The 11,894-nt window shown below is 36.1% G+C and overlaps 1 pseudogene; it reads right to left on the bottom strand.

Annotated features, from left to right (window-relative positions):
* Window positions 1–775: 775 nt before the first annotated feature.
* On the bottom strand, window positions 776–7,822 carry LOC103963812 (annotated as a pseudogene).
* Between the last annotated feature and the right edge of the window lie 4,072 nt (window positions 7,823–11,894).

The following is an 11,894-nucleotide window of genomic DNA, read 5'->3' on the forward strand; positions in this document are numbered from 1 at the left end:
AGTTATAGTTCAATTCAGGGTTTTGGTTGTTTTAAATTAGGCCTAAATGTCATAATAGTCTATGTGTTAGCTAATTAAGGACATTTCATTTAATCTCTTTTTAAAAATTCATATGAAAAATAATTACCCTTTCTTTTTACAGAAAAATGCATATCAACGATTACATGTATAAGAAATAAAACTTTCAATCTAAAAAATGATTAAGGTTGTGACATAGAAAAGAGAGGGGGTAATGTTAGGGAGGAAGTCGGATAGTTGGGAGGAGAATCATTTTTCTTTTAATTTTTAATTTATTTCATTTAAAATATTTTAAATCAAATAAATTATAAATTTTTTTTTACATAAATTAGATGAAAATATCCTTAGTTGGATAACGGAGATGAACACATGGACCAAATTGGCCAAATTGAAAACACAGGGATTAAATCGACCCAATGATTAAAACATTGACCATTTTATCATTTAAGCCTTTTATGAGGGTTTTTATTCTAGTTATGCAAGATTTTGATTACTAAATTTATTCTCCAAACCTGAAAACTTATATGGTAACTATTTTTAGTTTCACTTTTCAAAAATATAACTTTTTCGAGTTTACAAAATTTAACTTCAGCTTTCATATTTTTGTTCTCGCTAGAAATAAAAACTTAAAGTAATTACCAAATAAGTTTTCGGATGTTTGGACAAAAAATATATTTGAAGAACCTGGTCGACAAACACCCTACAAACACATTGTCAGTGTCACAAAGTGATGACTTCAAAATTTAAGAAAAACTAATCAACAGGCTTCAAAAAAGTTATTAAATGAATATCAGTTCTTATCAAAGAAATAAGGTATAGCTAACAATTAGTTGTGCAAATATCACGCGTTTCACAAAACGAGTTATCACTTGCACTCTGGTCTCAACGGAGGCGGGCAGCTGCAGTCTTTGACGAGGGCAAAAGGAAAGAACTGCTTTAGAATCACGATAGCCTGGTGGCGACAGTATTTGTTGACACATTCGGAATCCACCCTCCCCGAAACCATAACCCTTCACGCTGAAAGCTTGCTGACACATCGCGCATTCAATCATAACAATAGTGAATTAGCTGAAAAGAAAACATATTGTTCAGCCGTAAGGAGACAGCAGCAAAACAATTGGATTGATTCAAAAGAAAAAATGACAGATGTACTATGGCAACTCACATAGGAATTTCGAATAAACCAATCAGCAAAAGTATGCTGTTCCAACTCAAATCCTGTGGACTGCCATTCACCGATGTGATTCTTATATTTCTTCTTCTCTCTTACCCTGCAAATATTATAAAGTATAGGGTAAATTAGTATGAAGGAACCTAAGAGCACTTGCTTTGTTGACGAAGTTCTAATAATGAGCATTAATTCTTGAATCAGTCAAACTTCAAAAAGTGTTTTGAGTACTACTATAGCAACGAGACGCAGTTCAATCGACGAAGGCCAAACGCTCTGTCATGTTCTGCTGAAGCAAACACATACTGTTGAACTATAAGCCATGAGCTGATTAGTATTTGAGAATAATCCTGTTTTTAATTGTGTATTCACTTGTGCTTAGAAATTGCCAAGTGTAAGATCTAAATATGTAAGGCCATGAGTGTCATGTGTGATGATCCTAGCTATTGCTAGATGAGTGGCTGTGATCGTTTTATCTAGAAGGAAAAGATCCAGCTAAGCATTGTTAACAGAATTATTCCTTTTGCACGATTGTGTGTGCAGAGTAAGAAATATACTTTTACAGAAAAGAAGAAAGCTTCCTCTGTGACTTGCAGAGAGCATAGCAGTCATTTTACATTCTCAGTGCCTTCTTTTCTTCTTCTTCCATTCATACAAAACACTAACATGGCCTCAGAGCCTAGTTGGATTTAACAATCTGGGCGTAAATCTGTGAAGCTATCAAGCTCAATCGGAGCTCCCCTGAAAATCTGTGAAGGTTGTCGATTCAGATCAAAATCATGTATGGATCTGGAGGCTCGGAAGTGAGGACTCCAATCTTCTCCGGTGAGAACTACGAGTTCTGGAGAATCAAAATGGTTACAATCTTCAAATCTCTCGGGTTATGGAACCTGGTAGAAAAGGGAGTGTCAACACCTGACTAGAAGACGAAGAAGAAGGAAGCTGAAGGGTCATCGGAAGACGATCGCGATGATGAAATGATGACCGTGCTAATGAGAGATGCAAAGGCTCTGGGAATCATACAAAACGCAGTCTCTGATCAGATTTTTCCTCGGATTGCAAACGCAGACTCAGCCAAGATGGCGTGGGATCTACTGTATGGAGAATATCATGGAGGTGATCAAGTTAGATCTGTAAAACTTCAGAATCTTAGAAGAGAATTTGAGTATGCTAGAATGCGAGATGATGAATCCCTATCTAGTTATCTTACAAGATTGAATGATTTAATTAATCAGATGAGAACATTTGGTGAATCCCTTTCTAATGAGAGACTTGTGCAGAAGGTTCTGATTAGTCTAAGTAAACCTTATGATTCCATCTGTTTAGTTATAGAAAACACAAAGTGTCTAGAGTCTGTTGAGCTGCAAGAAGTGGTTGCCATTCTGAAGAGTCAAGAGCAACGATTTGACTTGCATAATGTTGATACCACTGAGAAGGCTTTTGCATCATTCTCAGTGAGTCCAAAGGGGCAAAATAGAAGTGGAGTTCAATTTGGCTCATCAAAATTCCAAAAGAATTGGAATGCTAAGGGAAAGAAATGGGATTCGAAATCTCGATTCCAACAGAAACCTTTCACTAGTCCTGCACCAAATTCATATCAGTCACAGTCAATGAGTCAAGAGACTGTCAAACCACTGTGTAGAGTGTGTTCTAAGTATCATTTTGGTGAATGTCGATATAAGGGGAAGCCTAAGTGTTATAATTGTGATAGGTTTGGTCATTGGGCTAGAGAATACACTGTAGGGAAGAGTGTACAAAAGGCAAATTCTGCAAATCAGGTGGAAGTGACAGGGAATTTGTTCTATGCTAATAGTGCAATCTCAGAGAAAAATGTCAATGGAAATTGGTACATTGACAGTGGTTGTAGTAACCACATGACAGGGAATGCTGATCTCCTTGTCGATATAAGAACAAATGTTGCTGGAAAGGTGCAAATGCCCACTGGGGTGTTAGTAAATGTTGCTGGAATGGGTTCATTGGAAATTGATACTAACAAAGGGAAGAAGTACATCAGAGAGGTCATGCACTTGCCAGGATTGAAGGAGAATTTGTTGAGTGTAGGTCAAATGGATGAGCATGGATACTATCTAGTGTTTGGAGGAGGTTTGTGTAGTGTATTTGATGGACCTTCACTTGACAATCTTGTCATCAAGGTCAAGAAGAAAGAAAATCGTTGCTATCCTCTTTCCCTGTTGCCTGACAATCAGTTGGTTCTGAAAGCAAGCATAGAACACTCTACTCGGACTTAGCACAGAAGACTAGGTCATTTGAACTTCAGAGGGTTGCAACAACTCAGTGAAAAAAAATATGGTGCATGGTCTTCCATATCTAGAAGAAATCAAAGATGTATGTCAAGGATGTTAGTTTGGAAAGCAACATAGAGACTGGTTTCCAAAGAAACAATCCTGGATGGCAAACTGTCCCCTGGAACTTATCCATGTTGATCTGTGTGGTCCTATGCAGAATCCATCCTTGGCTGGAAACAAATATTTCATGCTATTCATTGATGATTGTACAAGGATGATTTGGGTGTACTTTCTCAAATACAAATCTGATGCATTCAATTATTTCAAAAAATTCAAGTCAATGGTGGAGCTGCAGAGTGGTTTCAAAATTAAAAGTCTAAGGAGTGATAGGGGTGGGGAATTCCTATCTTCTGAGTTTACTAAATTCTGTGAAACTGAAGGCATTCAAAGGCAACTCACCATGGCTTATACTCCTCAACAGAATGGAGTGGTGGAGAGAAAAAATCGAACTGTGGTTGAAATGGCAAAGACTATGCTTCATGATAGAGGTATGCCATATGTTCTTTGGGCTGAAGCTGTACACGCAGCTGTATATATTCTAAATAGGTGTCCTACAAAGGCACTTGGAAATACAACTCCTTTTGAAGCCTATAGTGGCAGAAAACCAGGTCTTGCACATCTCAAGATTTTTGGTTCCCTATGCTATGTTCATATACCTACTGAGACAAGACAGAAGCTAGATGCTAAAAGTGTTAAAGGTGTATTTGTGGGTTATGCTACATGTGAGAAGGGATATAGAATATTTGATCCATGTACTAACAAGTTAATCTTGTCAAGAGATGTGGTTTTTGATGAATCTATGACCTGGAATTGGAAAGAAAGTTCACAAAGTTCAGCTGCTGCAACTTACATTCAGGATCAACCTGAGAATGTAGTTGGTGTGAATTCATATGAGATGAGTGTGATTGAAGGAAGTTCTCACAGTTCTAGTTCTTCTTCTCATACACAAGAACAAGTAAGTTGCACTCCTGAAATTGGAAAGCTGTCAGAAACTTATGACCACACACCTCTGAAATGGAGAAATCTTGATGATATTTTTGCTCAATGTAATCTGTGTGTTATGGAGCCTGAAAGATATACAGATGCAGCTCAAGATGAATCATGGTTAAAAGCAATGCAGGATGAGTTGACTATGATTGAGAAGAATGGTACATGGGAATTAGTAGATAGACCAACAATGCAGCCTGTCATTGGGGTTAAATGGGTCTATAAAACTAAATTGAATCTGGATGGCACAGTCTTGAAAAATAAGGCAAGGTTGGTTGCCAAAGGTTATGCTCAGAAACCTGGTTTCGACTATAACGAAACCTATGCTCCAGTGGCTAGACTGGACACTATCAGAACTCTCATTGCATTAGCTGCCCAAAAGAGCTGGAGATTGTACCAACTCGATGTTAAATCGGCTTTCCTGAATGGTGTACTGCAGGAAGAAGTATATGTAGACCAACCAGAAGGATTCACAGTGCAAGGCAAGGAAGATAAAGTGTATAGGCTTCATAAAGCTCTCTATGGACTGAAACAGGCACCTCGAGCCTGGTATGGAGAAATTGATGCATACTTCTCCCAGTGTGGTTTTCAAAGAAGTCTTAGTGAACCAACACTATATATCAAGTCAAGGGGAGAAAAGGATATTATAATTGTGTCTATCTATGTAGATGATATTGTCTACACAGGTAGCAGCAATGAAATGTTGGAAGAATTCAAAGAGGATATGATGATGAAATATGAGATGACTGATCTGGGTCTACTTCATCATTTTCTGGGAATGGGAGTCATTCAAACTAATTCCAGCATTTTTATTCATCAAAAGAAGTATGCCTCTTCTTTGTTGAATAAATTTGGGTTGAATGAATGCAAGCCTGTGTCTACACCACTGATTTCAGCTGAAAAACTCAGTAAGAATGATGGAAGTGGTCCAGCAAATGAAGAATAGTACAGAAAGATTGTGGGGAGCTTACTGTATCTTACAGCTACAAGACCTGACATAATGTATGCAGCAAGTTTACTTGCCAGGTTTATGCATTCTCCCACAAACAAACACTATGGAACTGCCAAAAGGGTGCTCAGATACATTAAGGGCACATTAGACTATGGTCTGGAGTATGTGAAAGGTACAAACTCTATGGTGATTGGTTTCTGTGACAGTGACTGGGAAGGATCAGTGGATGATAGCAAGAGCACTTCAGGATATGCTTTCTCTTTTGGCAGTGGGATTTTCTCTTGGGCATCAGTTAAACAAACATGTGTAGCACTTTCAACTGCTGAGGCAGAATACATCAGTGCTTCAGAGGCGACTGCACAAGCAATTTGGCTGAGGTTCGTACTGGAAGACTTTGGGGAACTTCAAACTGAAGCCACTCCATTACAGTGTGACAACACATCTACAATTGCCATCACAAAGAATCCAGTGTTTCACCAAAAGACTAAACATATTGATCGAAGATATCATTTTATCAAAGATGCTCTGCAAGAAGGAATCATTGCTCTAGTTTACTGTCCTACAAAAGAGCAGTTAGCCGATATCTTCACAAAACCATTAGCAAAGGATCGATTCAGCTATCTCAGAGGTTTGCTTGGAGTCAAATCAGCTCAAAGCTTAAAGGGGAGTGTTGAACTATAAGCCATGAGCTGATTAGTATTTGAGAATAATCCTGTTTTTAATTGTGTATTCACTTGTGCTTAGAAATTGCCAAGTGTAAGATCTAAATATGTAAGGCCATGAGTGCCATGTGTGATGATCCTAGGTATTGCTAGATGAGTGGCTGTGATCGTTTTATCTAGAAGGAAAAGATCCAGCTAAGCATTGTTAACAGAATTATTCCTTTTGCACGATTGTGTGTGCAGAGTAAGAAATATACTTTTACAGAAAAGAAGAAAGCTTCCTCTGTGACTTGCAAAGAGCATAGCAGTCATTTTACATTCTCAGTGCCTTCTTTTCTTCTTCTTCCATTCATACAAAACACTAACACATACAAATGCAAAAACTGATAAGCTGAAGTCATATTTAGAAAAAGGAATCTGTTAACACATTGCTGAAGTAACAAAACTGAGTCGAACAAACTTTCACATGCAGATGCAGTATCTGTGGAGATTGACAGATATAAATGTAAGTTGACAAATGCAATATATCAATAGTATTTTCCTACAAAAACATCAGCTTCCATAAATAAAAAAGGGAATATAAAAACAATAGAAGAGAAGCATATCTTAAGTGTAATTTAAGTACTTTTCAGCTTCTCCTTTTGCAACATCGTAGAGTGAAACAAAGGATGGACTGTAGGCAATTGCATGAAAAAAAATTTGGGTGCGATTAGTAACTATAGCGCCTGAAAGTTTTTGCTTCTAGATTGCAACAACCATCAAGCCGGCTGCCGCTACGGTTGTTTTGCTCTTCCACGTATGCTATTAGGATTTCTCCATTACTCAAAAACATAATTGGCATGTACCCGAAACATCTTGGGGACAAGTTCTCAATGACAAGAATTTGAGTCCAAGACTGTTGGACCCCACATTCCTTCATAACCCAGAACTCTAATTTGGTAGACGGTTTACCATGCACACATAGAAGGAGACAGCGTCCTAACTGTCCCAACTGTAAATAATCTGAATACCCCTCATGCATTGCTTCCACGAGCCCAGGTGAGAGTGTAGGTGCGGGTAGCGATCGAAATTGTTCGCTTTCAAAATTGAAAGCGTATATAGAAAACTGTGACAAGTCATATGGAGCCCAATGTTGAGCTCCGTGCAGAAAAGCGTCAAACGGTAACTGAATTGCTTCGTCTCTGTTTCTCTTAAGTAGAGTTTGAGGAACACTTCCAATGCTTCTCCAAACTCATGTGCCACGGGTGTATATCTCAGCCTCACGCTCACCATAGAATTCGTTGTTAGATGAGGTTGTTTGCAAGACCTTGTACTCATTGGTCCCAATGTTATATCCAAGTGCAATAAAACCGCATCGACGCCTACCATTATCATTAGGTGGAATTGAGATCCACTCACCCAACACAGGGTTGCACACATACATACCATCAGTTTCCGGTCCATACAAACAAAGTAAACCATCACAAGAGTTTATCAACTCGAACTTGAAATTGGGCAGGCTATTTTTGGCAGTGAAAATCATTTTTTCGACCCCAAAATCAGAACCAGCAGCAGTCTCTACTATCTGGGCCAAATAAAGTTTTTTCACTGACGAATAAGATCGCCAAACCTTCATCAAGATCCCAATGGGTGAACTTGGAAGATGGAGACGAGCAAATTGAGGGTCAGAAATTATAGAAAGCCACTCTTTGCAAACGCACTTGCAGTTCAAGACGGTCTTGAAGCAGAATTACAATTCTAACAACGTCTAAACTGTGAAATTTCGCAAATAGATGTGTTCCATAAATAAACAATGAAAAGAGAAAAGCGTAGTAATTTTATGAATCGAAAAGACGAGCTCACCGGCGATTTCGATATGGTTTTTATAGCTTTCTGGTTTTAGAGAGAGACAGAGACAGAGAGGAAAGAGAAAAGACGTACCGAAACACGCAGGTCCCGTCGTGAGTCGGGGAAACCGGCTCAGGGAAGGGAGGGTCTTGAGTGACTTCCGGAACTCAAATCCTAAATGCAGTTACAATTTTAACGATCGTGCTAGAATTTATTGTATGAACCAACAACTAAAAAATTTACAATTATAATCTTTAATATATAACTACAAAAATTGTGAGAAAAGAAAAAAAAAAGAAAAAAAAAAGGAGAATATAATTAATGTCACAGGACATTCTCTGTTTAATCCCTAAGCAATGTGAGATTTTTCAGTGTGATCAGTACGTAAAGTGGTACACCACGTGTCATTATACAAATAGTGGAATATGTGTGCTAAAAAGTTAATAACTTAAAAAATAAAATTTCCCACCACTCCTATTAAAACACGTGGTGTATCATTTGTATTCCCATCACAACTAAAAATTTTTCCTAAACAAGAGTTCTCCGCTTCTCCCTACCATAAAAGGGGCCAATAAAGTGGCTCATCAATTTGCACGTTTGAGACTTTCAAGTGAGCAATGAAGAGTGTGGTTTGAAGAACTCGTGAGATCATTTGAGATCCCTTTATGGAAAATAGTTTATCTTTGTAATTATATGTGAGATGCTCTTTTTTTCTTCGATTGAGTTGAAATCCCAACAAGATTTTGTTGAGGCCCTTTATTTTGCACTATATCCTCCATGTACTGTACAAATTTCAAATTCCTTTACAAATGAATATCGTACTTTGAACTAAAAAAAGAGAAACATTAAAGTAATTTCGAGCAAACAGCTTTTTACCTTTTTTTTTTTTAAACCTTACAGTCATGTCACGCCATTGCATTCTAAACACATTCTCTCTCTCTCTCTCTCTCTCTCTCTCTCTCTCTCTCTCTCTCTCTCCCTCCCTCCCTCCCTCCCTCCCTCCCTCCCTCCCTCCCTCCCTCCCTCTCCCCCCCATAACTACCAACACTTTTTTTATGCTTGCATAACTCCTACTGAAAAAAAAAAAATTAAAAACTGTTGCAGTCCTATTAAATTAGGAATGTGATTGTGTATCTAGGGATATCTCTAAATATTCCCTTTAGTAGTTAATATCCTATTAAAGTTGTAATCCTATAAGGATAAAGATTTAATCTATCATACTATTATAAATAAAGACACAATTGAGTGATACAACAAACATCTCATAATTATATCTCTCTCTTCTCTCTCTTGATGCTGGCCCTCTCCCTCTCTACTCCTAAATACAATTCAGTAAATCCTACAACAAAAACAATAATGTGTGATCTTTGCTAGTAATTAAATAAATAAATATTTTAAAAATTAAAAATAAAAAAAATTCCCTAATTAGTAGGAAAAAAGCTTATTATCGTATTAATTGTAAGCCTCATGCTAATATGCATCCATAGTGTAAACGCTAATTTGGATTAATAGTCTTGTGGTAATAAAGTAATCGGCAGATAGCCTCCGTAGTAAAAAAAAAACTTAGAAACTAAACCCTATGATGATGTTCATTAGGATTTAAGCTTGTAATTAATATTTTTGTCAACCATTCGTTAACTTATTTAACCATTACCAAAAGGTTGTTGATGAAACGCTTGAGCATGCTCCAAGCATTGGATTTTTTATTATACGGAATTTTTTTGTCAAATGTCATTTCAGCTTTCATTGATTTTTTTTTTTTTCCTCCTCAACCGCTGCCAACTTGTAAGTCTACAATAAAGAGGGCCAAAGAATAAAAAGCTAAAACATAGTCTAATTTGGACAAATTCCAACTCCAACCAAAAGCCATTCTTTAGCCTGATACCGGTCCGTTTGTTGGGGCCAAGCTGCAAATCCTAAGGCTACTTTGAAAGAATTCAAGGGCAACACAATGCCATTTTTGTATGTGACAACTGATTGAGTGCTTGCTTTCAGCATATGCTCCTTACAAAATATATTATTCCTGCTAAAGTAATATAAATGTGAAAATTCATGTTTCGGGAATACTTATAAGACCATTATAAAAACTTGGTCTCTAATTATAATCATTAGAAATCAACAATTAATCTTTTTTTTATTATTACTGATAAATTGTTGAAATGCTTGTGAAAAATATTTTTAAATTGTCTTCTAGTGAAACAAGTTGTTTTCACGTGCACTTAACCAATAAATAAAGAATAAATTTAAAATTAATAAATTATTGAGGGGTTATATTTAGCTTTTTCGGTTGGAGACTGTATATGAATATAGTCTGATACTATTGAATAAAAATAATTTTTTAAAGGGTTATAATTCTTGATGGAGCTATATTTAGCCATTTCGATTTGGCTTAAGGTCCCGATCCTTTTGGCCAAATATGCAGCTACTCTTCAGCTTTTAGCTATTGTGAAAAATTGTGATAATATCATCTAAATTAGAAAATGAAGCCACTTAGTATGACGGTCTGGTGATATTCTTCTTCACTTGTAAGTGAGAGGTCTTAAGTTCGAATATCGTAAATGGCGAATTCGATACCAAATTAGGTTGTCCATTGTGTGGCTTAGCCAAACTTCCCTCTCCTTAATGTAAAATATATCGTTATACTAAAAAAAAAAATTAGAAAATGAAAATTGAGAGAGTAAAGAAAAGGTTGCAATGGTTACACAAACTAGCCCTGAGCATGCCCATACGGGCGATAGTTGCAAGGGGAGGGAGGTTTCTGACCCCGACTAACATGAAGGTCTTAATTACTAAGACAGTCAAACGCTTGCAAGCATTTCTCATTTTAGTTAAGTTACGGTAATCACCCACTAATGTGAAGACAATTAACCGAAAATTAAAAACATAAGACAGAAAAATACCATCCTAATTGGTCTCTCCTCTCGAATAAGCTCCAAATTCCAAATTGATCAATGGTATGTACTCACGTATGACATACAATTCTATTAAGATTTTGTCGTTTATGGTTTATGGATTTTATATTGGTTTTGTTTTATTAAGTTGTCGGATATTTTAAGTTTTTGAATTTAAACTAATATAATCGTATAACTAATGTATATTTGGTCATCATGTTCTCAAGATGAGGACCTTAAGAGAGCATTATTGCTTACATATCTGCCACTCTCAATTTTATTAACTTTATGTTTTTTTTTCTTAAATCGTTTTTTAATTGGATTGATTTTTACAAGTATGACCTATAAATGGAGGATTTGAAATGATTACTACAACTAGTCAATTTTTTTACACCAATATGAACTATTTAATATAAGTTTCAATATCATCTTGAAGTGATAATTTCTCTTTTAAACGTATATAACTCATATAATAGTACCTTTTTTTTATGAGTGAACAACAAATTATTTATTTTAGGTTAAGTTATGGGCATAGAGATTATGGGCTTGTTTGGAAATGGTTTTAAAATAACTGAAAACGCATTTACAAAAATATTTTTGTGTTCTAAAAACACTTAAAGTTAGTGGCGGAGCCACTTGGGAACTAGGAAATGATTGGGCTTATCCTGAAGTTTCTTCACCTTGTAGCTTCTATTTGTGTTCTTTGGTGGATATTCTGTATTCTTCGACTTATGTGTTTTTGCTCTCAGTTAGTTTTATTATGTTCTTCTAATTGGCCCAAAAAATATGTTTTACAATTGTATTGTTATGAAATCAAAGTCTTATATCAACTAGCCTTCCTTACTTAGTTCCCCATTTTGCATGACACAATGTTGTTTACAATGAAACCACAAATATATGGAATAAAGAAGAATTTATCTTGAATGAAAATTTTTATAGCTGCAGTTTGAGCCATGATTATTAATTTTTTTGTCGAACTTCAATTTAGAAATTTACAAAGAAGTTCAGTGCTTATGATATAACTATTCAATGTTTTTTTTTTTTTGTGACTTAATTACTCTTTTTTGATTAATTTTTTTTTTC

The sequence above is a fragment of a genome, unplaced genomic scaffold (genome assembly GCF_019419815.1).
Source record: "Pyrus x bretschneideri cultivar Hongxiangsu unplaced genomic scaffold, Pyrus_bretschneideri_v1 Contig31, whole genome shotgun sequence".
NCBI classification, from domain to species: domain Eukaryota; kingdom Viridiplantae; phylum Streptophyta; class Magnoliopsida; order Rosales; family Rosaceae; genus Pyrus; species Pyrus x bretschneideri.